Source organism: Platichthys flesus, chromosome 23, assembly GCF_949316205.1.
Source record: "Platichthys flesus chromosome 23, fPlaFle2.1, whole genome shotgun sequence".
NCBI lineage: Eukaryota > Metazoa > Chordata > Actinopteri > Pleuronectiformes > Pleuronectidae > Platichthys > Platichthys flesus.
In genome coordinates this window covers 1,693,062-1,720,662 of record NC_084967.1, presented here as the reverse complement: position 1 = coordinate 1,720,662, position 27,601 = coordinate 1,693,062, and the positions used below count along the sequence as shown (strand labels likewise).

General features: G+C 41.2%; 59 non-coding genes across 59 annotated transcripts; all 59 read left to right on the top strand.

Annotated features, from left to right (window-relative positions):
- The first annotated feature begins 46 nt into the window (after nucleotides 1-46).
- Nucleotides 47-118, top strand: trnap-agg (transfer RNA proline (anticodon AGG)). Its single transcript has one exon. It is a non-coding gene; the product is annotated as a tRNA-Pro (tRNA).
- A 335-nt stretch (nucleotides 119-453) lies between these two features.
- On the top strand, nucleotides 454-525 carry trnap-agg (transfer RNA proline (anticodon AGG)). Its single transcript has one exon. It is a non-coding gene; the product is annotated as a tRNA-Pro (tRNA).
- Nucleotides 526-875: 350 nt separating this feature from the next.
- On the top strand, nucleotides 876-947 carry trnap-ugg (transfer RNA proline (anticodon UGG)). The gene has a single exon. It is a non-coding gene; the product is annotated as a tRNA-Pro (tRNA).
- Nucleotides 948-1,085: 138 nt separating this feature from the next.
- trnap-cgg (transfer RNA proline (anticodon CGG)) lies at nucleotides 1,086-1,157 on the top strand. The gene has a single exon. It is a non-coding gene; the product is annotated as a tRNA-Pro (tRNA).
- Nucleotides 1,158-1,489: 332 nt separating this feature from the next.
- trnap-ugg (transfer RNA proline (anticodon UGG)) lies at nucleotides 1,490-1,561 on the top strand. Its single transcript has one exon. It is a non-coding gene; the product is annotated as a tRNA-Pro (tRNA).
- A 352-nt stretch (nucleotides 1,562-1,913) lies between these two features.
- trnap-cgg (transfer RNA proline (anticodon CGG)) lies at nucleotides 1,914-1,985 on the top strand. The gene has a single exon. It is a non-coding gene; the product is annotated as a tRNA-Pro (tRNA).
- A 338-nt stretch (nucleotides 1,986-2,323) lies between these two features.
- On the top strand, nucleotides 2,324-2,395 carry trnap-agg (transfer RNA proline (anticodon AGG)). The gene has a single exon. It is a non-coding gene; the product is annotated as a tRNA-Pro (tRNA).
- A 338-nt stretch (nucleotides 2,396-2,733) lies between these two features.
- trnap-ugg (transfer RNA proline (anticodon UGG)) lies at nucleotides 2,734-2,805 on the top strand. The gene has a single exon. It is a non-coding gene; the product is annotated as a tRNA-Pro (tRNA).
- Nucleotides 2,806-2,943: 138 nt separating this feature from the next.
- On the top strand, nucleotides 2,944-3,015 carry trnap-cgg (transfer RNA proline (anticodon CGG)). Its single transcript has one exon. It is a non-coding gene; the product is annotated as a tRNA-Pro (tRNA).
- Nucleotides 3,016-3,361: 346 nt separating this feature from the next.
- On the top strand, nucleotides 3,362-3,433 carry trnap-ugg (transfer RNA proline (anticodon UGG)). The gene has a single exon. It is a non-coding gene; the product is annotated as a tRNA-Pro (tRNA).
- Nucleotides 3,434-3,769: 336 nt separating this feature from the next.
- Nucleotides 3,770-3,841, top strand: trnap-ugg (transfer RNA proline (anticodon UGG)). The gene has a single exon. It is a non-coding gene; the product is annotated as a tRNA-Pro (tRNA).
- An 881-nt stretch (nucleotides 3,842-4,722) lies between these two features.
- Nucleotides 4,723-4,794, top strand: trnap-agg (transfer RNA proline (anticodon AGG)). The gene has a single exon. It is a non-coding gene; the product is annotated as a tRNA-Pro (tRNA).
- Nucleotides 4,795-5,145: 351 nt separating this feature from the next.
- Nucleotides 5,146-5,217, top strand: trnap-ugg (transfer RNA proline (anticodon UGG)). The gene has a single exon. It is a non-coding gene; the product is annotated as a tRNA-Pro (tRNA).
- Nucleotides 5,218-5,355: 138 nt separating this feature from the next.
- On the top strand, nucleotides 5,356-5,427 carry trnap-ugg (transfer RNA proline (anticodon UGG)). Its single transcript has one exon. It is a non-coding gene; the product is annotated as a tRNA-Pro (tRNA).
- A 346-nt stretch (nucleotides 5,428-5,773) lies between these two features.
- trnap-agg (transfer RNA proline (anticodon AGG)) lies at nucleotides 5,774-5,845 on the top strand. The gene has a single exon. It is a non-coding gene; the product is annotated as a tRNA-Pro (tRNA).
- A 335-nt stretch (nucleotides 5,846-6,180) lies between these two features.
- trnap-agg (transfer RNA proline (anticodon AGG)) lies at nucleotides 6,181-6,252 on the top strand. Its single transcript has one exon. It is a non-coding gene; the product is annotated as a tRNA-Pro (tRNA).
- Nucleotides 6,253-6,517: 265 nt separating this feature from the next.
- Nucleotides 6,518-6,590, top strand: trnap-agg (transfer RNA proline (anticodon AGG)). The gene has a single exon. It is a non-coding gene; the product is annotated as a tRNA-Pro (tRNA).
- Nucleotides 6,591-6,943: 353 nt separating this feature from the next.
- On the top strand, nucleotides 6,944-7,015 carry trnap-ugg (transfer RNA proline (anticodon UGG)). Its single transcript has one exon. It is a non-coding gene; the product is annotated as a tRNA-Pro (tRNA).
- A 138-nt stretch (nucleotides 7,016-7,153) lies between these two features.
- Nucleotides 7,154-7,225, top strand: trnap-ugg (transfer RNA proline (anticodon UGG)). The gene has a single exon. It is a non-coding gene; the product is annotated as a tRNA-Pro (tRNA).
- Nucleotides 7,226-7,571: 346 nt separating this feature from the next.
- On the top strand, nucleotides 7,572-7,643 carry trnap-agg (transfer RNA proline (anticodon AGG)). The gene has a single exon. It is a non-coding gene; the product is annotated as a tRNA-Pro (tRNA).
- Nucleotides 7,644-7,978: 335 nt separating this feature from the next.
- On the top strand, nucleotides 7,979-8,050 carry trnap-agg (transfer RNA proline (anticodon AGG)). Its single transcript has one exon. It is a non-coding gene; the product is annotated as a tRNA-Pro (tRNA).
- Nucleotides 8,051-8,401: 351 nt separating this feature from the next.
- trnap-ugg (transfer RNA proline (anticodon UGG)) lies at nucleotides 8,402-8,473 on the top strand. The gene has a single exon. It is a non-coding gene; the product is annotated as a tRNA-Pro (tRNA).
- Nucleotides 8,474-8,611: 138 nt separating this feature from the next.
- trnap-cgg (transfer RNA proline (anticodon CGG)) lies at nucleotides 8,612-8,683 on the top strand. Its single transcript has one exon. It is a non-coding gene; the product is annotated as a tRNA-Pro (tRNA).
- Nucleotides 8,684-9,029: 346 nt separating this feature from the next.
- On the top strand, nucleotides 9,030-9,101 carry trnap-agg (transfer RNA proline (anticodon AGG)). The gene has a single exon. It is a non-coding gene; the product is annotated as a tRNA-Pro (tRNA).
- Nucleotides 9,102-9,437: 336 nt separating this feature from the next.
- Nucleotides 9,438-9,509, top strand: trnap-ugg (transfer RNA proline (anticodon UGG)). The gene has a single exon. It is a non-coding gene; the product is annotated as a tRNA-Pro (tRNA).
- A 331-nt stretch (nucleotides 9,510-9,840) lies between these two features.
- trnap-cgg (transfer RNA proline (anticodon CGG)) lies at nucleotides 9,841-9,912 on the top strand. Its single transcript has one exon. It is a non-coding gene; the product is annotated as a tRNA-Pro (tRNA).
- Nucleotides 9,913-10,671: 759 nt separating this feature from the next.
- On the top strand, nucleotides 10,672-10,743 carry trnap-agg (transfer RNA proline (anticodon AGG)). Its single transcript has one exon. It is a non-coding gene; the product is annotated as a tRNA-Pro (tRNA).
- Nucleotides 10,744-11,099: 356 nt separating this feature from the next.
- Nucleotides 11,100-11,171, top strand: trnap-cgg (transfer RNA proline (anticodon CGG)). Its single transcript has one exon. It is a non-coding gene; the product is annotated as a tRNA-Pro (tRNA).
- A 323-nt stretch (nucleotides 11,172-11,494) lies between these two features.
- Nucleotides 11,495-11,566, top strand: trnat-ugu (transfer RNA threonine (anticodon UGU)). The gene has a single exon. It is a non-coding gene; the product is annotated as a tRNA-Thr (tRNA).
- Nucleotides 11,567-11,898: 332 nt separating this feature from the next.
- On the top strand, nucleotides 11,899-11,970 carry trnap-agg (transfer RNA proline (anticodon AGG)). The gene has a single exon. It is a non-coding gene; the product is annotated as a tRNA-Pro (tRNA).
- Nucleotides 11,971-12,301: 331 nt separating this feature from the next.
- trnap-cgg (transfer RNA proline (anticodon CGG)) lies at nucleotides 12,302-12,373 on the top strand. The gene has a single exon. It is a non-coding gene; the product is annotated as a tRNA-Pro (tRNA).
- A 759-nt stretch (nucleotides 12,374-13,132) lies between these two features.
- Nucleotides 13,133-13,204, top strand: trnap-agg (transfer RNA proline (anticodon AGG)). Its single transcript has one exon. It is a non-coding gene; the product is annotated as a tRNA-Pro (tRNA).
- Nucleotides 13,205-13,560: 356 nt separating this feature from the next.
- Nucleotides 13,561-13,632, top strand: trnap-cgg (transfer RNA proline (anticodon CGG)). The gene has a single exon. It is a non-coding gene; the product is annotated as a tRNA-Pro (tRNA).
- A 323-nt stretch (nucleotides 13,633-13,955) lies between these two features.
- trnat-ugu (transfer RNA threonine (anticodon UGU)) lies at nucleotides 13,956-14,027 on the top strand. Its single transcript has one exon. It is a non-coding gene; the product is annotated as a tRNA-Thr (tRNA).
- A 332-nt stretch (nucleotides 14,028-14,359) lies between these two features.
- trnap-agg (transfer RNA proline (anticodon AGG)) lies at nucleotides 14,360-14,431 on the top strand. The gene has a single exon. It is a non-coding gene; the product is annotated as a tRNA-Pro (tRNA).
- Nucleotides 14,432-14,766: 335 nt separating this feature from the next.
- Nucleotides 14,767-14,838, top strand: trnap-agg (transfer RNA proline (anticodon AGG)). The gene has a single exon. It is a non-coding gene; the product is annotated as a tRNA-Pro (tRNA).
- A 336-nt stretch (nucleotides 14,839-15,174) lies between these two features.
- Nucleotides 15,175-15,246, top strand: trnap-agg (transfer RNA proline (anticodon AGG)). The gene has a single exon. It is a non-coding gene; the product is annotated as a tRNA-Pro (tRNA).
- Nucleotides 15,247-15,581: 335 nt separating this feature from the next.
- trnap-agg (transfer RNA proline (anticodon AGG)) lies at nucleotides 15,582-15,653 on the top strand. The gene has a single exon. It is a non-coding gene; the product is annotated as a tRNA-Pro (tRNA).
- Nucleotides 15,654-16,398: 745 nt separating this feature from the next.
- Nucleotides 16,399-16,470, top strand: trnap-cgg (transfer RNA proline (anticodon CGG)). The gene has a single exon. It is a non-coding gene; the product is annotated as a tRNA-Pro (tRNA).
- A 351-nt stretch (nucleotides 16,471-16,821) lies between these two features.
- On the top strand, nucleotides 16,822-16,893 carry trnap-ugg (transfer RNA proline (anticodon UGG)). The gene has a single exon. It is a non-coding gene; the product is annotated as a tRNA-Pro (tRNA).
- Nucleotides 16,894-17,255: 362 nt separating this feature from the next.
- On the top strand, nucleotides 17,256-17,327 carry trnap-cgg (transfer RNA proline (anticodon CGG)). Its single transcript has one exon. It is a non-coding gene; the product is annotated as a tRNA-Pro (tRNA).
- A 1,597-nt stretch (nucleotides 17,328-18,924) lies between these two features.
- Nucleotides 18,925-18,996, top strand: trnap-ugg (transfer RNA proline (anticodon UGG)). Its single transcript has one exon. It is a non-coding gene; the product is annotated as a tRNA-Pro (tRNA).
- A 345-nt stretch (nucleotides 18,997-19,341) lies between these two features.
- trnap-ugg (transfer RNA proline (anticodon UGG)) lies at nucleotides 19,342-19,413 on the top strand. Its single transcript has one exon. It is a non-coding gene; the product is annotated as a tRNA-Pro (tRNA).
- Nucleotides 19,414-19,765: 352 nt separating this feature from the next.
- On the top strand, nucleotides 19,766-19,837 carry trnap-agg (transfer RNA proline (anticodon AGG)). Its single transcript has one exon. It is a non-coding gene; the product is annotated as a tRNA-Pro (tRNA).
- Nucleotides 19,838-20,199: 362 nt separating this feature from the next.
- Nucleotides 20,200-20,271, top strand: trnap-ugg (transfer RNA proline (anticodon UGG)). The gene has a single exon. It is a non-coding gene; the product is annotated as a tRNA-Pro (tRNA).
- A 345-nt stretch (nucleotides 20,272-20,616) lies between these two features.
- Nucleotides 20,617-20,688, top strand: trnap-agg (transfer RNA proline (anticodon AGG)). Its single transcript has one exon. It is a non-coding gene; the product is annotated as a tRNA-Pro (tRNA).
- Nucleotides 20,689-21,449: 761 nt separating this feature from the next.
- Nucleotides 21,450-21,521, top strand: trnap-cgg (transfer RNA proline (anticodon CGG)). The gene has a single exon. It is a non-coding gene; the product is annotated as a tRNA-Pro (tRNA).
- A 362-nt stretch (nucleotides 21,522-21,883) lies between these two features.
- trnap-ugg (transfer RNA proline (anticodon UGG)) lies at nucleotides 21,884-21,955 on the top strand. The gene has a single exon. It is a non-coding gene; the product is annotated as a tRNA-Pro (tRNA).
- Nucleotides 21,956-22,272: 317 nt separating this feature from the next.
- Nucleotides 22,273-22,344, top strand: trnap-agg (transfer RNA proline (anticodon AGG)). The gene has a single exon. It is a non-coding gene; the product is annotated as a tRNA-Pro (tRNA).
- Nucleotides 22,345-22,696: 352 nt separating this feature from the next.
- Nucleotides 22,697-22,768, top strand: trnap-cgg (transfer RNA proline (anticodon CGG)). The gene has a single exon. It is a non-coding gene; the product is annotated as a tRNA-Pro (tRNA).
- Nucleotides 22,769-23,130: 362 nt separating this feature from the next.
- Nucleotides 23,131-23,202, top strand: trnap-ugg (transfer RNA proline (anticodon UGG)). The gene has a single exon. It is a non-coding gene; the product is annotated as a tRNA-Pro (tRNA).
- Nucleotides 23,203-24,346: 1,144 nt separating this feature from the next.
- Nucleotides 24,347-24,418, top strand: trnap-ugg (transfer RNA proline (anticodon UGG)). Its single transcript has one exon. It is a non-coding gene; the product is annotated as a tRNA-Pro (tRNA).
- Nucleotides 24,419-24,755: 337 nt separating this feature from the next.
- Nucleotides 24,756-24,828, top strand: trnap-agg (transfer RNA proline (anticodon AGG)). The gene has a single exon. It is a non-coding gene; the product is annotated as a tRNA-Pro (tRNA).
- A 351-nt stretch (nucleotides 24,829-25,179) lies between these two features.
- Nucleotides 25,180-25,251, top strand: trnap-cgg (transfer RNA proline (anticodon CGG)). Its single transcript has one exon. It is a non-coding gene; the product is annotated as a tRNA-Pro (tRNA).
- Nucleotides 25,252-25,613: 362 nt separating this feature from the next.
- Nucleotides 25,614-25,685, top strand: trnap-agg (transfer RNA proline (anticodon AGG)). Its single transcript has one exon. It is a non-coding gene; the product is annotated as a tRNA-Pro (tRNA).
- Nucleotides 25,686-26,020: 335 nt separating this feature from the next.
- On the top strand, nucleotides 26,021-26,092 carry trnap-agg (transfer RNA proline (anticodon AGG)). Its single transcript has one exon. It is a non-coding gene; the product is annotated as a tRNA-Pro (tRNA).
- A 354-nt stretch (nucleotides 26,093-26,446) lies between these two features.
- Nucleotides 26,447-26,519, top strand: trnap-cgg (transfer RNA proline (anticodon CGG)). The gene has a single exon. It is a non-coding gene; the product is annotated as a tRNA-Pro (tRNA).
- Nucleotides 26,520-26,870: 351 nt separating this feature from the next.
- On the top strand, nucleotides 26,871-26,942 carry trnap-cgg (transfer RNA proline (anticodon CGG)). The gene has a single exon. It is a non-coding gene; the product is annotated as a tRNA-Pro (tRNA).
- A 346-nt stretch (nucleotides 26,943-27,288) lies between these two features.
- trnap-ugg (transfer RNA proline (anticodon UGG)) lies at nucleotides 27,289-27,360 on the top strand. The gene has a single exon. It is a non-coding gene; the product is annotated as a tRNA-Pro (tRNA).
- Nucleotides 27,361-27,601: the final 241 nt, after the last annotated feature.

Sequence of the window (27,601 nt, the reverse complement as noted above, 5' to 3'; positions counted from 1 at the left end):
ACAGCGCTTGCCGAAGTCGAAAGTTTCCGAAAGACTTATTTTAAGTGGCTCGTTGGTCTAGTGGTATGATTCTCGCTTAGGGTGCGAGAGGTCCCGGGTTCAAATCCCAGACGAGCCCTTTACCACCTTGACTCCAATCTGTAAATGAAGATGAACCGTCCAGCTTAATTGAACTAGGATGAGAAATGGGATACATTCTATAGATCAATGTAGACTTCACGAGGGTTACAGAAAATCTCAATCAAAATAAGTCTCAATGTTAAGAGATATACACTAGAGCTATCAATAAAAAGCCATAAGGGGTTAAGTGATACTCAGTTTGTTAGCAGGAGACAATAGTACAGCGATTTTATAGACTGTAGAGTAACGAATGGCCAGGATGTTTCTTTCCAACTACGTCAACATGCAACAGTGCTTGCCGAAGTCCAAAGTTTCCGAAACATTTATTTACGTGGCTCGTTGGTCTAGGGGTATGATTCTCGCTTAGGGTGCGAGAGGTCCCGGGTTCAAATCCCGGACAACCCTTTACCACCTTGACTCCAATCTGTAAATCAAGATGAACGGTCCATCTAAGCTATGCTTAATTGATCTAGGACGAGAATTGGGTTATGTTCAATAAAGACTCACCAATGGTTTACTTGAACAGAGGTACACAGCAAAATTTGAATCAAACTCTTTAGAGATATACAATGAAAAGATCAATACACTCCCATGAGAGGTTAAGTGTGGCTAAAATTGTGAGCAGGAGACAATTGGTTAATTATGCCTATTTTAGTGATTGTAGAGAAATGAAATGCCAGGATGTTTCATTCCAACTTGGTCAACATGCAACAGCGCTTGCCGAAGTTGAAAGTTTCCGAAAGACTAATTTACGTGGCTCGTTGGTCTAGGGGTATGATTCTCGCTTTGGGTGCGAGAGGTCCCGGGTTCAAATCCCGGACGAGCCCTTTAGCACCTTGACTCCAGGAGACAATAGTACAGCGATTTTATAGACTGTAGAGTAATGAATGGCCAGGATGTTTCTGTCCAACTACGTCAACATGCAACAGCGATTGCCGAAGTCCAAAGTTTCCCAAACATTATGTGGCTCGTTGGTCTAGGGGTATGATTCTCGCTTCGGGTGCGAGAGGTCCCGGGTTCAAATTCCGAACGAGCCCTTTAACACCTTGACTCCAATCTGTAAATGAAGATGAACCGTCCAGCTTAATTGAACTAGGATGAGAAATGGGATACATTCTATAGATCAATGTAGACTTCACGAGGGTTACAGAAAATCTCAATCAAAATAAGTCTCAATGTTAAGAGATATACACTAGAGCTATCAATATACATAAGGGGTTAAGTGATGCTCAGTTTGTTAGCAGGAGACAATAGTACAGCGATTTTATAGACTGTAGAGTAATGAATGGCCAGGATGTTTCTTTCCAACTACGTCAACATGCAACAGCGCTTGCCGAAGTCGAACGTTTCCGAAAGACTTATTTTACGTGGCTCGTTGGTCTAGGGGTATGATTCTCGCTTTGGGTGCGAGAGGTCCAGGGTTCAAATCCCGGACGAGCCCTTTACCACCTTGACTCCAATCTGTTAATCAAGATGAACGGTCCATCTAAGCTATGCTTAATTGATCTAGGACGAGAATTGGGTTATGTTCAATAAAGACTCACCAATGGTTTACTTGAACAGAGGTACACAGCAAAATTTGAATCAAACTCTTTAGAGATATACAATGAAAAGATCAATACACTCCCATGAGAGGTTAAGTGTGGCTAAAATTGTGAGCAGGAGACAATTGGTTTATTATGCCTATTTTAGTGATTGTAGAGAAATGAAATGCCAGGATGTTTCATTCCAACTTGGTCAACATGCAACAGCGCTTGCCGAAGTCGAAAGTTTCCGAAAGATTTATTTTACGTGGCTCGTTGGTCTAGGGGTATGATTCTCGCTTCGGGTGCGAGAGGTCCCGGGTTCAAATCCCGGACGAGCCCTTTACCACCTTGACTCCAATCTGTAAATGAAGATGAACTGTCCAGCTAAGCTTTGTTTAATTGAACTAGGATGAGAAATGGGATACATTATATAGATCAATGTAGACTTCACGAGGGTTACAGACAATCTCAATCAAACTAAGTCTGATTCTTAAGAGATATACACTAGAGATATCAATATACAGCCATAAGGGGTTAAGTGATGCTCAGTTTGTTAGCAGGAGACAGTAGTTTGTTGATTTTAAAGACTGTAGAGAAATGAATGGCCAGTATTTTTCTTTCCAACTTGGTCAACATGCAAGTTGGAAAATCCAAAGTTTCCGAAAAAATCTTTTCGTGGCTCGTTGGTCTAGGGGTATGATTCTCGCTTAGGGTGCGAGAGGTCCCGGGTTCAAATCCCGGACGAGCCCTTTACCACCTTGACTCCAATCTGTAAATCAAGATGAACCGTCCATCTAAGCTATGCTTAATTGAACTAGGATGAGAAATGGGATACATTCTATAGATCAATGTAGACTTCACGAGGGTTACAGACAATCTCAATCAAACTAAGTCTGATTCTTAAGAGATATACACTAGAGCTATCAATATACAGCCATAAGGGGTTAAGTGATGCTCAGTTTGTTAGCAGGAGACAGTAGTATGTTGATTTTAAAGACTGTAGAGAAATGAATGGCCAGTATTTTTCTTTCCAACTTGGTCAACATGCAAGTTGGAAAATCCAAAGTTTCCGAAAAAATCTTTTCGTGGCTCGTTGGTCTAGGGGTATGATTCTCGCTTTGGGTGCGAGAGGTCCCGTGTTCAAATCCCGGACGAGCCCTTTACCACCTTGACTCCAGGAGACAATAGTACAGCGATTTTATAGACTGTAGAGTAATGAATGGCCAGGATGTTTCTGTCCAACTACGTCAACATGCAACAGCGCTTGCCGAAGTCCAAAGTTTCCCAAACATTATGTGGCTCGTTGGTCTAGGGGTATGATTCTCGCTTCGGGTGCGAGAGGTCCCGGTTTCAAATCCCGGACGAGCCCTTTACCACCTTGACTCCAATCTGTAAATGAAGATGAACTGTCCAGCTAAGCTTTGTTTAATTGAACTAGGATGAGAAATGGGATACATTCAATAGATCAATGCAGACTTCACGAGGGTTACAGTAATTCTCAATCAAAATAAGTCTGATTCTTAAGCGATATACACTAGAGCTATCAATATACAGCCATAAGGGGTTAAGTGATGCTCAGTTTGTTAGCAGGAGACAATAGTACAGCGATTTTATAGACTGTAGAGTAATTAATGGCCAGGATGTTTCTTTCCAACTTCGTCAACAAGCAACAGCGCTTGCCGAAGTCGAAAGTTTCCGAAAGACTTATTTTAAGTGGCTCGTTGGTCTAGGGGTATGATTCTCGCTTTGGGTGCGAGAGGTCCCGGGTTCAAATCCCGGACGAGCCCTTTACCACCTTGACTCCAATCTGTAAATGAAGATGAACCGTCCAGCTTAATTGAACTAGGATGAGAAATGGGATACATTCTATAGATCAATGTAGACTTCACGAGGGTTACAGAAAATCTCAATCAAAATAAGTCTCATTCTTAAGAGATATACACTAGAGCTATCAATATACAGCCATAAGGGGTTAAGTGATGCTCAGTTTGTTAGCAGGAGACAATAGTACAGCGATTTTATAGACTGTAGAGTAATTAATGGCCAGGATGTTTCTTTCCAACTTGGTCAACATGCAACAGCGCTTGCCGAAGTCGAAAGTTTCCGAAAGACTTATTTTAAGTGGCTCGTTGGTCTAGGGGTATGATTCTCGCTTTGGGTGTGAGAGGTCCCGGGTTCAAATCCCGAACGAGCCCTTTAACACCTTGACTCCAATCTGTAAATGAAGATGAACCGTCCAGCTTAATTGAACTAGGATGAGAAATGGGATACATTCTATAGATCAATGTAGACTTCACGAGGGTTACAGAAAATCTCAATCAAAATAAGTCTCAATGTTAAGAGATATACACTAGAGCTATCAATATACATAAGGGGTTAAGTGATGCTCAGTTTGTTAGCAGGAGACAATAGTACAGCGATTTTATAGACTGTAGAGTAATGAATGGCCAGGATGTTTCTTTCCAACTACGTCAACATGCAACAGCGCTTGCCGAAGTCCAAAGTTTCCGAAACATTTATTTACGTGGCTCGTTGGTCTAGGGGTATGATTCTCTAATCAGGGGTATGATTCTCAAATCCTGGACGAGCCCTTTACCACCTTGACTCCAATCTGTAAATCAAGATGAACGGTCCATCTAAGCTATGCTTAATTGATCTAGGACGAGAATTGGGTTATGTTCAATAAAGACTCACCAATGGTTTACTTGAACAGAGGTACACAGCAAAATTTGAATCAAACTCTTTAGAGATATACAATGAAAAGATCAATACACTCCCATGAGAGGTTAAGTGTGGTTAAAATTGTGAGCAGGAGACAATTGGTTAATTATGCCTATTTTAGTGATTGTAGAGAAATGAAATGCCAGGATGTTTCATTTCAACTTGTTAAGAGATATACACTAGAGCTATCAATATACATAAGGGGTTAAGTGATGCTCAGTTTGTTAGCAGGAGACAATAGTACAGCGATTTTATAGACTGTAGAGTAATGAATGGCCAGGATGTTTCTTTCCAACTACGTCAACATGCAACAGCGCTTGCCGAAGTCCAAAGTTTCCGAAACATTTATTTACGTGGCTCGTTGGTCTAGGGGTATGATTCTCGCTTAGGGTGCGAGAGGTCCCGGGTTCAAATCCCGGACGAGCCCTTTACCACCTTGACTCCAATCTGTAAATCAAGATGAACGGTCCATCTAAGCTATGCTTAATTGATCTAGGACGAGAATTGGGTTATGTTCAATAAAGACTCACCAATGGTTTACTTGAACAGAGGTACACAGCAAAATTTGAATCAAACTCTTTAGAGATATACAATGAAAAGATCAATACACTCCCATGAGAGGTTAAGTGTGGCTAAAATTGTGAGCAGGAGACAATTGGTTAATTATGCCTATTTTAGTGATTGTAGAGAAATGAAATGCCAGGATGTTCATTCCAACTTGGTCAACATGCAACAGCGCTTGCCGAAGTTGAAAGTTTCCGAAAGACTTATTTTACGTGGCTCGTTGGTCTAGGGGTTTGATTCTCGCTTTGGGTGCGAGAGGTCCCGGGTTCAAATCCCGGACGAGCCCTTTACCACCTTGACTCCAGGAGACAATAGTACAGCGATTTTATAGACTGTAGAGTAATGAATGGCCAGGATGTTTCTGTCCAACTACGTCAACATGCAACAGCGATTGCCGAAGTCCAAAGTTTCCCAAACATTATGTGGCTCGTTGGTCTAGGGGTATGATTCTCGCTTTGGGTGCGAGAGGTCCCGGGTTCAAATCCCGGACGAGCCCTTTACAACCTTGACTCCAATCTGTAAATGAAGATGAACCGTCCAGCTAAGCTTTGTTTAATTGAACTAGGATGAGAAATGGGATACATTCTATAGATCAATGTAGACTTCACGAGGGTTAAAGAAAATCTCAATCAAAATAAGTCTCATTCTTAAGAGATATACACTAGAGCTATCAATATACAGCCATAAGGGGTTAAGTGATGCTCAGTTTGTTAGCAGGAGGCAATAGTACAGCGATTTTATAGACTGTAGAGTAATTAATGGCCAGGATGTTTCTTTCCAACTTGGTCAACATGCAACAGCGCTTGCCGAAGTCGAAAGTTTCCGAAAGACTTATTTTAAGTGGCTCGTTGGTCTAGTGGTATGATTCTCGCTTAGGGTGCGAGAGGTCCCGGGTTCAAATCCCAGACGAGCCCTTTACCACCTTGACTCCAATCTGTAAATGAAGATGAACCGTCCAGCTTAATTGAACTAGGATGAGAAATGGGATACATTCTATAGATCAATGTAGACTTCACGAGGGTTACAGAAAATCTCAATCAAAATAAGTCTCAATGTTAAGAGATATACACTAGAGCTATCAATAAAAAGCCATAAGGGGTTAAGTGATACTCAGTTTGTTAGCAGGAGACAATAGTACAGCGATTTTATAGACTGTAGAGTAACGAATGGCCAGGATGTTTCTTTCCAACTACGTCAACATGCAACAGTGCTTGCCGAAGTCCAAAGTTTCCGAAACATTTATTTACGTGGCTCGTTGGTCTAGGGGTATGATTCTCGCTTAGGGTGCGAGAGGTCCCGGGTTCAAATCCCGGACAACCCTTTACCACCTTGACTCCAATCTGTAAATCAAGATGAACGGTACAACGGTACATACAATCTCAATCAAACTAAGTCTGATTCTTAAGAGATATACACTAGAGCTATCAATATACAGCCATAAGGGGTTAAGTGATGCTCAGTTTGTTAGCAGGAGACAGTAGTATGTTGATTTTATAGACTGTAGAGAAATCAATGGCCAGTATGTTTCTTTCCAACTTGGTCAACATGCAAGTTGGAACATCCAAAGTTTCAGAAAAAACTTTACGTGGCTCGTTGGTCTAGGGGTATGATTCTCGCTTAGGGTGCGAGAGGTCCCGGGTTCAAATCCCGGACGACCACCTTGACTCCAATCTGTTAATCAAGATGAACTGTCCATCTAATCTATGCTTAATTGATCTAGGACGAGAATTGGGTTATGTTCAATAAAGACTCACCAATGGTTTACTTGAACAGAGGTAGACAGCAAAATTTGAATCAAAATCAATCAAACTCTTTAGAGATATACAATGAAAAGATCAATACACTCCCATGAGAGGTTAAGTGTGGTTAAAATTGTGAGCAGGAGACAATTGGTTAATTATGCCTATTTTAGTGATTGTAGAGAAATGAAATGCCAGGATGTTCATTCCAACTTGGTCAACATGCAACAGCGCTTGCCGAAGTTGAAAGTTTCCGAAAGACTTATTTTACGTGGCTCGTTGGTCTAGGGGTATGATTCTCGCTTTGGGTGCGAGAGGTCCCGGGTTCAAATCCCGGACGAGCCCTTTACCACCTTGACTCCAGGAGACAATAGTACAGCGATTTTATAGACTGTAGAGTAATGAATGGCCAGGATGTTTCTGTCCAACTACGTCAACATGCAACAGCGATTGCCGAAGTCCAAAGTTTCCCAAACATTATGTGGCTCGTTGGTCTAGGGGTATGATTCTCGCTTTGGGTGCGAGAGGTCCCGGGTTCAAATCCCGGACGAGCCCTTTACAACCTTGACTCCAATCTGTAAATGAAGATGAACCGTCCAGCTAAGCTTTGTTTAATTGAACTAGGATGAGAAATGGGATACATTCTATAGATCAATGTAGACTTCACGGGGGTTACAGAAAATCTCAATCAAAATAAGTCTCATTCTTAAGAGATATACACTAGAGCTATCAATATACAGCCATAAGGGGTTAAGTGATGCTCAGTTTGTTAGCAGGAGGCAATAGTACAGCGATTTTATAGACTGTAGAGTAATTAATGGCCAGGATGTTTCTTTCCAACTTGGTCAACATGCAACAGCGCTTGCCGAAGTCGAAAGTTTCCGAAAGACTTATTTTAAGTGGCTCGTTGGTCTAGTGGTATGATTCTCGCTTAGGGTGCGAGAGGTCCCGGCTTCAAATCCCAGACGAGCCCTTTACCACCTTGACTCCAATCTGTAAATGAAGATGAACCGTCCAGCTTAATTGAACTAGGATGAGAAATGGGATACATTCTATAGATCAATGTAGACTTCACGAGGGTTACAGAAAATCTCAATCAAAATAAGTCTCAATGTTAAGAGATATACACTAGAGCTATCAATAAAAAGCCATAAGGGGTTAAGTGATACTCAGTTTGTTAGCAGGAGACAATAGTACAGCGATTTTATAGACTGTAGAGTAACGAATGGCCAGGATGTTTCTTTCCAACTACGTCAACATGCAACAGTGCTTGCCGAAGTCCAAAGTTTCCGAAACATTTATTTACGTGGCTCGTTGGTCTAGGGGTATGATTCTCGCTTAGGGTGCGAGAGGTCCCGGGTTCAAATCCCGGACAACCCTTTACCACCTTGACTCCAATCTGTAAATCAAGATGAACGGTCCATCTAAGCTATGCTTAATTGATCTAGGACGAGAATTGGGTTATGTTCAATAAAGACTCACCAATGGTTTACTTGAACAGAGGTACACAGCAAAATTTGAATCAAACTCTTTAGAGATATACAATGAAAAGCTCAATACACTCCCATGAGAGGTTAAGTGTGGCTAAAATTGTGAGCAGGAGACAATTGGTTAATTATGCCTATTTTAGTGATTGTAGAGAAATGAAATGCCAGGATGTTTCATTCCAACTTGGTCAACATGCAACAGCGCTTGCCGAAGTTGAAAGTTTCCGAAAGACTTATTTTACGTGGCTCGTTGGTCTAGGGGTATGATTCTCGCTTTGGGTGCGAGAGGTCCCGGGTTCAAATCCCGGACGAGCCCTTTAGCACCTTGACTCCAGGAGACAATAGTACAGCGATTTTATTGACTGTAGAGTAATGAATGGCCAGGATGTTTCTGTCCAACTACGTCAACATGCAACAGCGATTGCCGAAGTCCAAAGTTTCCCAAACATTATGTGGCTCGTTGGTCTAGGGGTATGATTCTCGCTTCGGGTGCGGGAGGTCCCGGGTTCAAATCCCGGACGAGCCCTTTACCACCTTGACTCCAATCTGTAAATGAAGATGAACTGTCCAGCTAAGCTTTGTTTAATTGAACTAGGATGAGAAATGGGATACATTCAATAGATCAATGCAGACTTCACGAGGGTTACAGTAAATCTCAATCAAAATAAGTCTGATTCTTAAGCGATATACACTAGAGCTATCAATATACAGCCATAAGGGGTTAAGTGATGCTCAGTTTGTTAGCAGGAGACAATAGTACAGGGATTTTATAGACTGTAGAGTAATTAATGGCCAGGATGTTTCTTTCCAACTTGGTCAACATGCAACAGCGATTGCCGAAGTTGAAAGTTTCCGAAAGACTTATTTTACGTGGCTCGTTGGTCTAGGGGTATGATTCTCGCTTAGGGTGCGAGAGGTCCCGGGTTCAAATCCCGGACGAGCCCTTTACCACCTTGACTCCAATCTGTAAATGAAGATGAACCGTCCAGCTTAATTGAACTAGGATGAGAAATGGGATACATTCTATAGATCAATGTAGACTTCACGAGGGTTACAGAAAATCTCAATCAAAATAAGTCTCATTCTTAAGAGATATACACTAGAGCTATCAATATACAGCCATAAGGGGTTAAGTGATGCTCAGTTTGTTAGCAGGAGACAATAGTACAGCGATTTTATAGACTGTAGAGTAATTAATGGCCAGGATGTTTCTTTCCAACTTGGTCAACATGCAACAGCGCTTGCCGAAGTCGAAAGTTTCCGAAAGACTTATTTTAAGTGGCTCGTTGGTCTAGGGGTATGATTCTCGCTTTGGGTGTGAGAGGTCCCGGGTTCAAATCCCGAACGAGCCCTTTAACACCTTGACTCCAATCTGTAAATGAAGATGAACCGTCCAGCTTAATTGAACTAGGATGAGAAATGGGATACATTCTATAGATCAATGTAGACTTCACGAGGGTTACAGAAAATCTCAATCAAAATAAGTCTCAATGTTAAGAGATATACACTAGAGCTATCAATATACATAAGGGGTTAAGTGATGCTCAGTTTGTTAGCAGGAGACAATAGTACAGCGATTTTATAGACTGTAGAGTAATGAATGGCCAGGATGTTTCTTTCCAACTACGTCAACATGCAACAGCGCTTGCCGAAGTCCAAAGTTTCCGAAACATTTATTTACGTGGCTCGTTGGTCTAGGGGTATGATTCTCGCTTCGGGTGCGGGAGGTCCCGGGTTCAAATCCCGGACGAGCCCTTTACCACCTTGACTCCAATCTGTAAATCAAGATGAACCGTCCATCTAATCTATGCTTAATTGATCTAGGACGAGAATTGGGTTATGTTCAATAAAGACTCACCAATGGTTTACTTGAACAGAGGTAGACATCAAAATCAATCAAACTCTTTAGAGATATACAATGAAAAGATCAATACACTCCCATGGGAGGTTAAGTGTGGCTAAAATTGTGAGCAGGAGACAATTGGTTTATTATGCCTATTTTAGTGATTGTAGACAAATGAAATGCAAGGATGTTTCATTCCAACTTGGTCAACATGCAACAGCGCTTGCCGAAGTCGAAAGTTTCCGAAAGACTTATTTTACGTGGCTCGGGGTATGATTCTCGCTTTGGGTGCGAGAGGTCCAGGGTTCAAATCCCGGACGAGCCCTTTACCACCTTGACTCCAATCTGTAAATGAAGATGAACCGTCCAGCTAAGCTTTGTTTAATTGAACTAGGATGAGAAATGGGCTACATTCTATAGATCAATGTAGACTTCACGAGGGTTACAGTAAATCTCAATCAAAATAAGTCTGATTCTTAAGAGATATACACTAGAGCTATCAATATACAGCCATAAGGGGTTAAGTGATGCTCAGTTTGTTAGCAGGAGACAATAGTACAGCGATTTTATAGACTGTAGAGTAATTAATGGCCAGGATGTCTCTTTCCAACTTGGTCAACAAGCAACAGCGCTTGCCGAAGTCGAAAGTTTCCGAAAGACTTACGTTAAGTGGCTCGTTGGTCTAGGGGTATGATTCTCGCTTAGGGTGCGAGAGGTCCCGGGTTCAAATCCCAGACGAGCCCTTTACCACCTTGACTCCAATCTGTAAATCAAGATGAACCGTCCATCTTAGCTATGCTTAATTGATGTAGGACGAGAATTGGCTTATGTTCAATAAAGACTCACCAATGGTTTACTTGAACAGAGGTAGACAGCAAAATTTGAATCAAAATCAATCAAACTCTTTAGAGATATACAATGAAAAGATCAATACACTCCCATGAGAGGTTAAGTGTGGCTAAAATTGTGAGCAGGAGACAATTGCTTAATTATGCCTATTTTAGTGATTGTAGAGAAATGAAATGCCAGGATGTTTCATTCCAACTTGGTCAACATGCAACAGCGCTTGCCGAAGTCCAAAGTTTGCCAAACATTATGTGGCTCGTTGGTCTAGGGGTATGATTCTCGCTTCGGGTGCGGGAGGTCCCGGGTTCAAATCCCGGACGAGCCCTTTACCACAGTTCATGAAGATGAACTGTCCAGCTAAGCTTTGTTTAATTGAACTAGGATGAGAAATGGGATACATTCAATAGATCAATGCAGACTTCACGAGGGTTACAGTAAATCTCAATCAAAATAAGTCTGATTCTTAAGCGATATACACAATATACAGCCATAAGGGGTTAAGTGATGCTCAGTTTGTTAGCAGGAGACAATAGTACAGCGATTTTATAGACTGTAGAGTAATTAATGGCCAGGATGTTTCTTTCCAACTTGGTCAACATTCAACAGCGCTTGCCGAAGTCGAAAGTTTCCGAAAGACTTATTTTAAGTGGCTAGTTGGCCTAGGGGTATGATTCTCGCTTTGTGTGCGAGAGGTCCCGGGTTCAAATCCCGGACGAGCCCTTTACCACCTTGACTCCAATCTGTAAATGAAGATGAACCGTCCAGCTTAATTGAACTAGGATGAGAAATGGGATACATTCTATAGATCAATGTAGACTTCACGAGGGTTACAGAAAATCTCAATCAAAATAAGTCTCATTCTTAAGTGATATACACTAGAGCTATCAATATACATAAGGGGTTAAGTGATGCTCAGTTTGTTAGCAGGAGACAATAGTACAGCGATTTTATAGATTGTAGAGTAATTAATGGCCAGGATGTCTCTTTCCAACTTGGTCAACAAGCAACAGCGCTTGCCGAAGTCGAAAGTTTCCGAAAGACTTATGTTAAGTGGCTCGTTGGTCTAGGGGTATGATTCTCGCTTAGGGTGCGAGAGGTCCCGGGTTCAAATCCCGGACGAGCCCTTTACCACCTTGACTCCAATCTGTAAATGAAGATGAACCGTCCAGCTTAATTGAACTAGGATGAGAAATGGGATACATTCTATAGATCAATGTAGACTTCACGAGGGTTACAGAAAATCTCAATCAAAATAAGTCTCAATGTTAAGAGATATACACTAGAGCTATCAATATACATAAGGGGTTAAGTGATGCTCAGTTTGTTAGCAGGAGACAATAGTACAGCGATTTTATAGACTGTAGAGTAATGAATGGCCAGGATGTTTCTTTCCAACTACGTCAACATGCAACAGCGCTTGCCGAAGTCCAAAGTTTCCGAAACATTTATTTACGTGGCTCGTTGGTCTAGGGGTATGATTCTCGCTTCGGGTGCGGGAGGTCCCGGGTTCAAATCCCGGACGAGCCCTTTACCACCTTGACTCCAATCTGTAAATCAAGATGAACCGTCCATCTAATCTATGCTTAATTGATCTAGGACGAGAATTGGGTTATGTTCAATAAAGACTCACCAATGGTTTACTTGAACAGAGGTAGACATCAAAATCAATCAAACTCTTTAGAGATATACAATGAAAAGATCAATACACTCCCATGGGAGGTTAAGTGTGGCTAAAATTGTGAGCAGGAGACAATTGGTTTATTATGCCTATTTTAGTGATTGTAGACAAATGAAATGCAAGGATGTTTCATTCCAACTTGGTCAACATGCAACAGCGCTTGCCGAAGTCGAAAGTTTCCGAAAGACTTATTTTACGTGGCTCGGGGTATGATTCTCGCTTTGGGTGCGAGAGGTCCAGGGTTCAAATCCCGGACGAGCCCTTTACCACCTTGACTCCAATCTGTAAATGAAGATGAACCGTCCAGCTAAGCTTTGTTTAATTGAACTAGGATGAGAAATGGGCTACATTCTATAGATCAATGTAGACTTCACGAGGGTTACAGTAAATCTCAATCAAAATAAGTCTGATTCTTAAGAGATATACACTAGAGCTATCAATATACAGCCATAAGGGGTTAAGTGATGCTCAGTTTGTTAGCAGGAGACAATAGTACAGCGATTTTATAGACTGTAGAGTAATTAATGGCCAGGATGTCTCTTTCCAACTTGGTCAACAAGCAACAGCGCTTGCCGAAGTCGAAAGTTTCCGAAAGACTTACGTTAAGTGGCTCGTTGGTCTAGGGGTATGATTCTCGCTTAGGGTGCGAGAGGTCCCGGGTTCAAATCCCAGACGAGCCCTTTACCACCTTGACTCCAATCTGTAAATCAAGATGAACCGTCCATCTTAGCTATGCTTAATTGATGTAGGACGAGAATTGGGTTATGTTCAATAAAGACTCACCAATGGTTTACTTGAACAGAGGTAGACAGCAAAATTTGAATCAAAATCAATCAAACTCTTTAGAGATATACAATGAAAAGATCAATACACTCCCATGAGAGGTTAAGTGTGGCTAAAATTGTGAGCAGGAGACAATTGCTTAATTATGCCTATTTTAGTGATTGTAGAGAAATGAAATGCCAGGATGTTTCATTCCAACTTGGTCAACATGCAACAGCGCTTGCCGAAGTCCAAAGTTTGCCAAACATTATGTGGCTCGTTGGTCTAGGGGTATGATTCTCGCTTCGGGTGCGGGAGGTCCCGGGTTCAAATCCCGGACGAGCCCTTTACCACAGTTCATGAAGATGAACTGTCCAGCTAAGCTTTGTTTAATTGAACTAGGATGAGAAATGGGATACATTCAATAGATCAATGCAGACTTCACGAGGGTTACAGTAAATCTCAATCAAAATAAGTCTGATTCTTAAGCGATATACACAATATACAGCCATAAGGGGTTAAGTGATGCTCAGTTTGTTAGCAGGAGACAATAGTACAGCGATTTTATAGACTGTAGAGTAATTAATGGCCAGGATGTTTCTTTCCAACTTGGTCAACATTCAACAGCGCTTGCCGAAGTCGAAAGTTTCCGAAAGACTTATTTTAAGTGGCTAGTTGGTCTAGGGGTATGATTCTCGCTTTGTGTGCGAGAGGTCCCGGGTTCAAATCCCGGACGAGCCCTTTACCACCTTGACTCCAATCTGTAAATGAAGATGAACCGTCCAGCTTAATTGAACTAGGATGAGAAATGGGATACATTCTATAGATCAATGTAGACTTCACGAGGGTTACAGAAAATCTCAATCAAAATAAGTCTCATTCTTAAGTGATATACACTAGAGCTATCAATATACATAAGGGGTTAAGTGATGCTCAGTTTGTTAGCAGGAGACAATAGTACAGCGATTTTATAGATTGTAGAGTAATTAATGGCCAGGATGTCTCTTTCCAACTTGGTCAACAAGCAACAGCGCTTGCCGAAGTCGAAAGTTTCCGAAAGACTTATGTTAAGTGGCTCGTTGGTCTAGGGGTATGATTCTCGCTTAGGGTGCGAGAGGTCCCGGGTTCAAATCCCGGACGAGCCCTTTACCACCTTGACTCCAATCTGTAAATGAAGATGAACCGTCCAGCTTAATTGAACTAGGATGAGAAATGGGATACATTCTATAGATCAATGTAGACTTCACGAGGGTTACAGTAAATCTCAATCAAAATAAGTCTGATTCTTAAGAGATATACACTAGAGCTATCAATATACAACCATAAGGGGTTAAGTGATGCTCAGTTTGTTAGCAGGAGACAATAGTACAGCGATTTTATAGACTGTAGAGTAATGAATGGCCAGGATGTTTCTTTCCAACTACGTCAACATGCAACAGCGCTTGCCGAATTCCAAAGTTTCCGAAACATTTATTTACGTGCCTCGTTGGTCTAGGGGTATGATTCTCGCTTAGGGTGCGAGAGGTCCCGGGTTCAAATCCCGGACGAGCCCTTTACCACCTTGACTCCAATCTGTAAATGAAGATGAACCGTCCAGCTTAATTGAACTAGGATGAGAAATGGGATACATTCTATAGATCAATGTAGACTTCACGAGGGTTACAGTAAATCTCAATCAAAATAAGTCTGATTCTTAAGAGATATACACTAGAGCTATCAATATACAGCCATAAGGGGTTAAGTGATGCTCAGTTTGTTAGCAGGAGACAATAGTACAGCGATTTTATAGACTGTAGAGTAATTAATGGCCAGGATGTCTCTTTCCAACTTGGTCAACAAGCAACAGCGCTTGCCGAAGTCGAAAGTTTCCGAAAGACTTATGTTAAGTGGCTCGTTGGTCTAGGGGTATGATTCTCGCTTAGGGTGCGAGAGGTCCCGGGTTCAAATCCCGGACGAGCCCTTTACCACCTTGACTCCAATCTGTAAATGAAGATGAACCGTCCAGCTTAATTGAACTAGGATGAGAAATGGGATACATTCTATAGATCAATGTAGACTTCACGAGGGTTACAGAAAATCTCAATCAAAATAAGACTCATTCTTAAGTGATATACACTAGAGCTATCAATATACAACCATAAGGGGTTAAGTGATGCTCAGTTTGTTAGCAGGAGACAATAGTACAGCGATTTTATAGACTGTAGAGTAATGAATGGCCAGGATGTTTCTTTCCAACTACGTCAACATGCAACAGCGCTTGCCGAATTCCAAAGTTTCCGAAACATTTATTTACGTGGCTCGTTGGTCTAGGGGTATGATTCTCGCTTAGGGTGCGAGAGGTCCCGGGTTCAAATCCCGGACAAGCCCTTTACCACCTTGACTCCAATCTGTAAATGAAGATGAACTGTCCAGCTAAGCTTTGTTTAATTGAACTAGGATGAGAAATGGGATACATTCTATAGATCAATGTAGACTTCACGAGGGTTACAGACAATCTCAATCAAACTAAGTCTGATTCTTAAGAGATATACACTAGAGCTATCAATATACAGCCATAAGGGGATAAGTGATGCTCATTTTGTTAGCAGGAGACAGTAGTATGTTGATTTTATAGACTATAGAGAAATGAATGGCCAGTATTTTTCTTTCCAACTTGGTCAACATGCAAGTTGGAAAATCCAAAGTTTCCGAAAAATCTTTACGTGGCTCATTGGTCTAGGGGTATGATTCTCGCTTAGGGTGCGAGAGATCCAGGGTTCAAATCCCGGACGAGCCCTTTACCACCTTGACTCCAATCTGTAAATGAAGATGAACCATCCAGCTTAATTGAACTAGGATGAGAAATGCGATACATTCTATAGATCAATGTAGACTTCACGAGGGTTACAGAAAATCTCAATCAAAATAAGTCTCATTCTTAAGTGATATACACTAGAGCTATCAATATACAGCCATAAGGGGTTAAGTGATGCTCAGTTTGTTAGCAGGAGACAATAGTACAGCGATTTTATAGACTGTAGAGTAATGAATGGCCAGGATGTTTCTTTCCAACTTGGTCAACATGCAACAGCGCTTGCCGACGTCGAAAGTTTCCGAAAGATTTACTTTACGTGGCTCGTTGGTCTAGGGGTATGATTCTCGCTTCGGGTGCGGGAGGTCCCGGGTTCAAATCCCGGACGAGCCCTTTACCACCTTGACTCCAATCTGTAAATCAAGATGAACCGTCCATCTAATCTATGCTTAATTGATCTAGAACGAGAATTGGGTTATGTTCAATAAAGACTCACCAATGATTTACTTGAACAGAGGTAGACATCAAAATCAATCAAACTCTTTAGAGATATACAATGAAAAGATCAATACACTCCCATGAGAGGTTCAGTGTGGCTAAAATTGTGAGCAGGAGACAATTGGTTTATTATGCCTATTTTAGTGATTGTAGACAAATGAAATGCCAGGATGTTTCATTCCAACTTGGTCAACAAGCAACAGCGCTTGCCGAAGTCGAAAGTTTCCGAAAAGACTTATATTAAGTGGCTCGTTGGTCTAGGGGTATGATTCTCGCTTTGGGTGTGAGAGGTCCCGGGTTCAAATCCCGGACGAGCCCTTTACCACCTTGACTCCAATCTGTAAATCAAGATGAACCGTCCATCTTAGCTATGCTTAATTGATGTAGGACGAGAATTGGGTTATGTTCAATAAAGACTCACCAATGGTTTACTTGAACAGAGGTAGACAGCAAAATTTGAATCAAAATCAATCAAACTCTTTAGAGATATACAATGAAAAGATCAATACAATCCCATGAGAGGTTAACTGTTGCTAAAATTGTGAGCAGGAGACAATAGGTTTATTATGCCTATTTTAGTGATTGTAGAGAAATGAAATGCCAGAATGTTTCATTCCAACTTGGTCAACATGCAACAGCGCTGGCCGAAATGGATTCTTTCAGAAAGGTATCTTTTGCATGGCTCGTTGGTCTAGGGGTATGATTCTCGCTTCGGGTGCGGGAGGTCCCGGGTTCAAATCCCGGACGAGCCCTTTACCACCTTGACTCCAATCTGTAAATCAAGATGAACCGTCCATCTAATCTATGCTTAATTGATCTAGGTTGAGAATTGGGTTATGTTCAATAAAGACTCACCAATGGTTTACTTGAACAGAGGTAGACATCAAAATCAATCAAACTCTTTAGAGATATACAATGAAAAGATCAATACACTCCCATGAGAGGTTAAGTGTGGCTAAAATTGTGAGCAGGAGACAATTGGTTTATTATGCCTATTTTAGTGATTGTAGACAAATGAAATGCCAGGATGTTTCATTCCAACTTGGTCAACAAGCAACAGCGCTTGCCGAAGTCGAAAGTTTCCGAAAAGACTTATGTTAAGTGGCTCGTTGGTCTAGGGGTATGATTCAGTTTTGGGTGTGAGAGGTCCCGGGTTCAAATCCCGGACGAGCCCTTTACCACCTTGACTCCAATCTGTAAATGAAGATGAACCGTCCAGCTAAGCTTTGTTTAATTGAACTAGGATGAGAAATGGGATACATTCTATAGATCAATGTAGACTTCACGAGGGTTACAGAAAATCTCAATCAAAATAAGTCTGATTCTTAAGCGATATACACTAGAGCTATCAATATACAGCCATAAGGGGTTAAGTGATGCTCAGTTTGTTAGCAGGAGACAATAGTACAGCGATTTTATAGACTGTAGAGTAATTAATGGCCAGGATGTTTCTTTCCAACTTGGTCAACATGCAACAGCGCTTGCCGAAGTCGAAAGTTTCCGAAAGACTTATTTTAAGTGGCTAGTTGGTCTAGGGGTATGATTCTCGCTTTGGGTGCGAGAGGTCCCGGGTTCAAATCCCGAACGAGCCCTTTACCACCTTGACTCCAATCTGTAAATGAAGATGAACCGTCCAGCTTAATTGAACTAGGATGAGAAATGGGATACATTCTATAGATCAATGTAGACTTCACGAGGGTTACAGAAAATCTCAATCAAAATAAGTCTCATTCTTAAGTGATATACACTAGAGCTATCAATATACATAAGGGGTTAAGTGATGCTCAGTTTGTTAGCAGGAGACAGTAGTATGTTGATTTTATAGACTGTAGAGAAATCAATGGCCAGTATGTTTCTTTCCAACTTGGTCAACATGCAAGTTGGAACATCCAAAGTTTCCGAAAAATCTTTACGTGGCTCATTGGTCTAGGGGTATGATTCTCGCTTAGGGTGCGAGAGGTCCCGGGTTCAAATCCCGGACGACCCCTTTACCACCTTGACTCCAATCTGTAAATCAAGATGAACCGTCCATCTAATCTATGCTTAATTGATCTAGGACGATAATTGGGTTATGTTCAATAAAGACTCACCAATGGTTTACTTGAACAGAGGTAGACAGCCAAATTTGAATCAAAATCAATCAAACTCTCTAGAGATATACAATGAAAAGATCAATACACTCCCATGAGAGGTTAAGTGTGGCTAAAATTGTGAGCAGGAGACAATTGGTTCATTATGCCTATTTTAGTGATTGTAGAGAAATGAAATGCCAGGATGTTTCATTCCAACTTGGTCAACATGCAACAGCGCTTGCCGAAGTCGAAAGTTTCCGAAAGACTTATTTTACGTGGCTCGTTGGTCTAGGGGTATGATTCTCGCTTTGGGTGCGAGAGGTCCCGGGTTCAAATCTCGGACGAGCCCTTTACCACCTTGACTCCAATCTGTAAATGAAGATGAACCGTCCAGCTAAGCTTTGTTTAATTGAACTAGGATGAGAAATGGGATACATTCTATAGATCAATGTAGACTTCTCGAGGGTTACAGAAAATCTCAATCAAAATAAGTTCTTTCTTAAGAGATATACACTAGAGCTATCAATATACAGCCATAAGGGGTTAAGTGATGCTCAGTTTGTTAGCAGGAGACAATAGTACAGCGATTTTATAGACTGTAGAGTAATTAATGGCCAGGATGTTTCTTTCCAACTTGGTCAACATGCAACAGCGCTTGCCGAAGTCGAAAGTTTCCGAAAGACTAATTTTAAGCGGCTCGTTGGTCTAGGGGTATGATTCTCGCTTTGGGTGCGAGAGGTCCCGGGTTCAAATCCCAGACGAGCCCTTTATCACCTTGACTCCAATCTGTAAATCAAGATGAACCGTCCATCTAAGCTATGCTTAATTGATGGAGGACGAGAATTGGGTTATGTTCAATAAAGACTCACCAATGGTTTACTTGAACAGAGGTAGACAGCAAAATTTGAATCAAACTCTTTAGAGATATACAATGAAAAGATCAATACACTCCCATGAGAGGTTAAGTGTGGCTAAAATTGTGAGCAGGAGACAATTGGTTTATTATGCCTATTTTAGTGATTGTAGACAAATGAAATGCCAGTATGTTTCATTCTAACTTGGTCAACATGCAACAGCGCTTGCCGAAGTCGAAAGTTTCCGAAAGACTTATTTTACGTGGCTCGTTGGTCTAGGGGTATGATTCTCGCTTAGGGTGCGAGAGGTCCCGGGTTCAAATCCCGGACGACCCCTTTACCACCTTGACTCCAATCTGTAAATCAAGATGAACCGTCCATCTAATCTATGCTTAATTGATCTAGGACGAGAATTGGGTTATGTTCAATAAAGACTCACCAATGGTTTACTTGAACAGAGGTAGACAGCCAAATTTGAATCAAAATCAATCTAACTCTTTAGAGATATACAATGAAAAGATCAATACACTCCCATGAGAGGGTAAGTGTGGCTAAAATTGTGAGCAGGAGACAATTGGTTTATTATGCCTATTTTAGTGATTGTAGAGAAATGAAATGCCAGGATGTTTCATTCCAACTTGGTCAACATGCAACAGCGCTTGCCGAAGTCGAAAGTTTCCGAAAGACTTATTTTACGTGGCTCGTTGGTCTAGGGGTATGATTCTCGCTTTGGGTGCGAGAGGTCCCGGGTTCAAATCCCGGACGAGCCCTTTACCACCTTGACTCCAATCTGTAAATGAAGATGAACCGTCCAGCTAAGCTTTGTTTAATTGAACTAGGATGAGAAATGGGATACATTCAATAGATCAATGCAGACTTCACGAGGGTTACAGTGAATCTCAATCAAAATAAGTCTGATTCTTAAGCGATATACACTAGAGCTATCAATATACAGCCATAAGGGGTTAAGTGATGCTCAGATTGTTAGCAGGAGACAATAGTACACCGATTTTATAGACTGTAGAGTAATGAATGGCCAGGATGTTTCTTTCCAACTACCTCAACATGCAACAGCGCTTGCCGAAGTCCAAAGTTTCCGAAACATTTATTTACGTGGCTCGTTGGTCTAGGGGTATGATTCTCGCTTAGGGTGCGAGAGGTCCCGGGTTCAAATCCCGGACGAGCCCTTTACCACCTTGACTCCAATCTGTAAATGAATATGAACTGTCCATCTAAGCTATTCTTAATTGATGTAGGACGAGAATTGGGTTATGTTCAATAAAGACTCACCAATGGTTTACTTGAACAGAGGTAGACAGCAAAATTTGAATCAAACTCTTTAGAGATATACAATGAAAAGATCAATACACTCCCATGAGAGGTTAACTGTTGCTAAAATTGTGAGCAGGAGACAATAGGTTTATTATGCCTATTTTAGTGATTGTAGAGAAATGAAATGCCAGAATGTTTCATTCCAACTTGGTCAACATGCAACAGCGCTGGCCGAAATGGATTCTTTCAGAAAGGTATCTTTTGCATGGCTCTTTGGTCTAGGGGTATGATTCTCGCTTCGGGTGCGGGAGGTCCCGGGTTCAAATCCCGGACCAGCCCTTTACCACCTTGACTCCAATCTGTAAATGAAGATGAACCGTCCAGCTAAGCTTTGTTTAATTGAACTAGGATGAGAAATGGGATACATTCTATAGATCAATGTAGACTTCACGAGGGTTACATACAATCTCAATCAAACTAAGTCTGATTCTTAAGAGATATACACTAGAGCTATCAATATACATCCATAAGGGGTTAAGTGATGCTCAGTTTGTTAGCAGGAGACAGTAGTATGTTGATTTTATAGACTGTAGAGAAATGAATGGCCAGTATTTTTCTTTCCAACTTGGTCAACATGCAAGTTGGAAAATCCAAAGTTTCCGAAAAATCTTTATGTGGCTTGTTGGTCTAGGGGTATGATTCTCGCTTCGGGTGCGGGGGGTCCCGGGTTCAAATCCCGGACGAGCCCTTTACCACCTTGACTCCAATCTGTAAATCATGATGAACCGTCCATCTAATCTATGCTTAATTGATCTAGGACGAGAATTGGGTTATGTTCATTAAAGACTCACCAATGGTTTACTTGAACAGAGGTAGACAGCCAAATTTGAATCAAAATCAATCAAACTCTTTAGATATATACAATGAAAAGATCAATACACTCCCATGAGAGGTTAAGTGTGGCTAAAATTGTGAGCAGGAGACAATTGGTTTATTATGCCTATTTTAGTGATTGTAGAGAAATGAAATGCCAGGATGTTTCATTCCAACTTGGTCAACATGCAACAGCGCTTGCCGAAGTCGAAAGTTTCCGAAAGACTTATTTTACGTGGCTCGTTGGTCTAGGGGTATGATTCTTGCTTTGGGTGCGAGAGGTCCCGGGTTCAAATCCCGGACGAGCCCTTTACCACCTTGACTCCAATCTGTAAATGAAGATGAACTGTCCAGCTTAATTGAACTAGGATGAGAAATGGGATACATTCTATAGATCAATGTAGACTTCACGAGGGTTACAGACAATCTCAATCAAACTAAGTCTGATTCTTAAGAGATATACACTAGAGCTATCAATATACATCCATAAGGGGTTCAGTTTGTTAGCAGGAGACAGTAGTATGTTGATTTTATAGACTGTAGAGAAATGAATGGCCAGTATTTTTCTTTCCAACTTGGTCAACATGCAAGTTGGAAAATCCAAAGTTTCCGAAAAATCTTTACGTGGCTCGTTGGTCTAGGGGTATGATTCTCGTTTAGGGTGCGAGAGGTCCTGGGTTCAAATCCCGGACGAGCCCTTTAACACCTTGACTCCAATCTGTAAATGAATATGAACTGTCCATCTAAGCTATTCTTAATTGATCTAGGACGAGAATTGGGTTATGTTCAATAAAGACTCACCAATGGTTTACTTGAACAGAGGTAGACAGCAAAATTTGAATCAAAGTCTTTAGAGATATACAATGAAAAGATCAATACACTCCCATGAGAGGTTAACTGTTGCTAAAATTGTGAGCAGGAGACAATAGGTTTATTATGCCTATTTTAGTGATTGTAGAGAAATGAAATGCCAGAATGTTTCATTCCAACTTGGTCAACAAGCAACAGCGCTGGCCGAAATGGATTCTTTCAGAAAGGTATCTTTTGCATGGCTCGTTGGTCTAGGGGTATGATTCTCGCTTCGGGTGCGGGAGGTCCCGGGTTCAAATCCCGGACGAGCCCTTTACCACCTTGACTCCAATCTGTAAATCAAGATGAACCGTCCATCTAATCTATGCTTAATTGATCTAGGACGAGAATTGGGTTATGTTCAATAAAGACTCACCAATGGTTTACTTGAACAGAGGTAGACAGCAAAATTCGAATCAAAATCAATCAAACTCTTTAGAGATATACAATGAAAAGATCAATACACTCCCATGAGAGGTTAAGTGTGGCTAAAATTGTGAGCAGGAGACAATTGGTTTATTATGCCTATTTTAGTGATTGTAGAGAAATGAAATGCCAGGATGTTTCATTCCAACTTGGTCAACATGCAACAGCGCTTGCCGAAGTCGAAAGTTTCCGAAAGACTTATTTTACGTGGCTCGTTGGTCTAGGGGTATGATTCTTGCTTTGGGTGCGAGAGGTCCCGGGTTCAAATCCCGGACGAGCCCTTTACCACCTTGACTCCAATCTGTAAATGAAGATGAACTGTCCAGCTAAGCTTTGTTTAATTGAACTAGGATGAGAAATGGGATACATTCAATAGATCAATGCAGACTTCACGAGGGTTCCAGTAAATCTCAATCAAAATAAGTCTGATTCTTAAGCGATATACACTAGAGCTATCAATATACAGCCATAAGGGGTTAAGTGATGCTCAGTTTGTTAGCAGGAGACAATAGTACAGCGATTTTATAGACTGTAGAGTAATTAATGGCCAGGATGTTTCTTTCCAACTTGGTCAACAAGCAACAGCGCTTGCCGAAGTCGAAAGTTTCCGAAAGACTTATTTTAAGTGGCTCGTTGGTCTAGGGGTATGATTCTCGCTTAGGGTGCGAGAGGTCCCGGGTTCAAATTCCGGACGATCCCTTTACCACCTTGACTCCAATCTGTAAATGAAGATGAACCGTCCAGCTTAATTGAACTAGGATGAGAAATGGGATACATTCTATAGATCAATGTAGACTTCACGAGGGTTACAGAAAATCTCAATCAAAATAAGTCTCATTCTTAAGAGATATACACTAGAGCTATCAATATACAGCCATAAGGGGTTAAGTGATGCTCAGTTTGTTAGCAGGAGACAATAGTACAGCGATTTTATAGACTGTAGAGTAATGAATGGCCAGGCTGTTTCTTTCCAACTACGTGAACATGCAACAGCGCTTGCCGAAGTTGGTCTAGGGGTATGATTCTCGCATAGGGTGCGAGAGGTCCCGGGTTCAAATCCCGGACGAGCCCTTTATCACCTTGACTCCAATCTGTAAAAATCAAGATGAACCGTCCTTCTAAGCTATGCTTAATTGATCTAGGACGAGAATTAGGTTATGTTAAATAAAGACTCACCAATGATTTACTTGAACAGAGGTAGACAGCAAAATTTGAATCAAACTCTTTAGAGATATACAATGAAAAGATCAATACACTCCCATGAGAGGTTAAGTGTGGCTAAAATTGTGAGCAGGAGACAATTGGTTTATTATGCCTATTTTAGTGATTGTAGAGAAATGAAATGCCAGGATGTTTCATTCCAACTTGGTCAACATGCAACAGCGCTTGCCGAAGTCGAAAGTTTCCGAAAGACTTATTTTACGTGGCTCGTTGGTCTAGGGGTATGATTCTTGCTTTGGGTGCGAGAGGTCCCGGGTTCAAATCCCGGACGAGCCCTTTACCACCTTGACTCCAATCTGTAAATGAAGATGAACCGTCCAGCTAAGCTTTGTTTAATTGAACTAGGATGAGAAATGGGATACATTCTATAGATCAATGTAGACTTCACGAGGGTTACATACAATCTCAATCAAACTAAGTCTGATTCTTAAGAGATATACACTAGAGCTATCAATATACATCCATAAGGGGTTAAGTGATGCTCAGTTTGTTAGCAGGAGACAGTAGTATGTTGATTTTATAGACTGTAGAGAAATGAATGGCCAGTATTTTTCTTTCCAACTTGGTCAACATGCAAGTTGGAAAATCCAAAGTTTCCGAAAAATCTTTACGTGGCTCGTTGGTCTAGGGGTATGATTCTCGCTTAGGGTGCGAGAGGTCCTGGGTTCAAATCCCGGACGAGCACTTTAACACCTTGACTCCAAACTGTAAATGATTATGAACTGTCCATCTAAGCTATTCTTAATTGATCTAGGACGAGAATTGGGTTATGTTCAATAAAGACTCACCAATGGTTTACTTGAACAGAGGTAGACAGCAAAATTTGAATCAAACTCTTCAGAGATATACAATGAAAAGATCAATACACTCCCATGAGAGGTTAACTGTTGCTAAAATTGTGAGCAGGAGACAATAGGTTTATTATGCCTATTTTAGTGATTGTAGAGAAATGAAATGCCAGAATGTTTCATTCCAACTTGGTCAACATGCAACAGCGCTGGCCGAAATGGATTCTTTCAGAAAGGTATCTTTTGCATGGCTCCTTGGTCTAGGGGTATGATTCTCGCTTCGGGTGCGGGAGGTCCCGGGTTCAAATCCCGGACGAGCCCTTTACCACCTTGACTCCAATCTGTAAATCATGATGAACCGTCCATCTAATCTATGCTTAATTGATCTAGGACGAGAATTGGGTTATGTTCATTAAAGACTCACCAATGGTTTACTTGAACAGAGGTAGACAGCAAAATTTGAATCAAAATCAATCAAACTCTTTAGATATATACAATGAAAAGATCAATACACTCCCATGAGAGGTTAAGTGTGGCTAAAATTGTGAGCAGGAGACAATTGGTTTATTATGCCTATTTTAGTGATTGTAGAGAAATGAAATGCCAGGATGTTTCATTCCAACTTGGTCAACATGCAACAGCGCTTGCCGAAGTCGAAAGTTTCCGAAAGACTTATTTTAAGTGGCTCGTTGGTCTAGGGGTATGATTCTCGCTTAGGGTGCGAGAGGTCCCGGGTTCAAATCCCGGACGAGCCCTTTACCACCTTGACTCCAATCTGTAAATGAAGATGAACCGTCCAGCTTAATTGAACTAGGATGAGAAATGGGATACATTCTATAGATCAATGTAGACTTCACGAGGGTTACAGAAAATCTCAATCAAAATAAGTCTCATTCTTAAGAGATATACACTAGAGCTATCAATATACAGCCATAAGGGGTTAAGTGATGCTCAGTTTGTTAGCAGGAGACAATAGTACAGCGATTTTATAGACTGTAGAGTAATGAATGGCCAGGCTGTTTCTTTCCAACTACGTCAACATGCAACAGCACTTGCCGAAGTCCAAAGTTTCCGAAACATTTATGTACATGGCTCGTTGGTCTAGGGGTATGATTCTCGCTTAGGGTGCGAGAGGTCCCGGGTTCAAATCCCGGACGAGCCCTTTATCACCTTGACTCCAATCTGTAAAAATCAAGATGAACCGTCCTTCTAAGCTATGCTTAATTGATCTAGGACGAGAATTGGGTTATGTTAAATAAAGACTCACCAATGATTTACTTGAACAGAGGTAGACAGCAAAATTTGAATCAAACTCTTTAGAGATATACAATGAAAAGATCAATACACTCCCATGAGAGGTTAAGTGTGGCTAAAATTGTGAGCAGGAGACAATTGGATTATTATGCCTATTTTAGTGATTGTAGAGAAATGAAATGCCAGGATGTTTCATTCCAACTTGGTCAACATGCAACAGCGCTTGCCGAAGTCGAAAGTTTCCGAAAGATTTATTTTATGTGGCTCGTTGGTCTAGGGGTATGATTCTCGCTTCGGGTGCGAGAGGTCCCGGGTTCAAATCCCGGACGAGGCCTTTACCACCTTGACTCCAATCTGTAAATCAAGATGAACGGTCCATCTAAGCTATGCTTAATTGATGTAAGACGAGAATTGGCTTATGTTCAATAAAGACTCACCAATGGTTTACTTGAACAGAGGTAGACAGCAAAATTTGAATCAAACTCTTTAGAGATATACAATGAAAAGATGAATACACTCCCATGAGAGGTTAAGTGTGGCTAAAATTTTGAGCAGGAGACAATTGGATTATTATGCCTATTTTACTGATTGTAGAGAAATGAAATGCCAGGATGTTTCATTCCAACTTGGTCAACATGCAACAGCGCTTGCCGAAGTCGAAAGTTTCCGAAAGATTTATTTTACGTGGCTCGTTGGTCTAGGGGTATGATTCTCACTTCGGGTGCGAGAGGTCCCGGGTTCAAATCCCGGACAAGCCCTTTACCACCTTGACTCCACTCTGTAAATGAAGATGAACCGTCCAGCTAAGCTTTGTTTAATTGAACTAGGATGAGAAATGGGATACATTTAATAGATCAATGCAGACTTCACGAGGGTTACAGTAAATCTCAATCAAAATAAGTCTGATTCTTAAGCGATATACACTAGAGCTATCAATATACAGCCATAAGGGGTTAAGTGATGCTCAGTTTGTTAGCAGGAGACAATAGTACAGCGATTTTATAGACTGTAGAGTAATTAATGGCCAGGATGTTTCTTTCCAACTTGGTCAACATGCAACAGCGCTTGCCGAAGTCGAAAGTTTCCGAAATATTTATTTTAAGTGGCTCGTTGGTCTAGGGGTATGATTCTCGCTTTGGGTGCGAGAGGTCCCGGGTTCAAATCCCGGACGAGCCCTTTACCACCTTGACTCCAATCTGTAAATGAAGATGAACCGTCCATCTAAGCTTTGTTTAATTGAACTAGGATGAGAAATGGTATACATTCTATAGATCAATGTAGACTTCACGAGGGTTACAGAAAATCTCAATCAAAATAAGTCTCATTCTTAAGAGATATACACTAGAGCTATCAATATACAGCCATAAGGGGTTAAGTGATGCTCAGTTTGTTAGCAGGAGACAATAGTACAGCGATT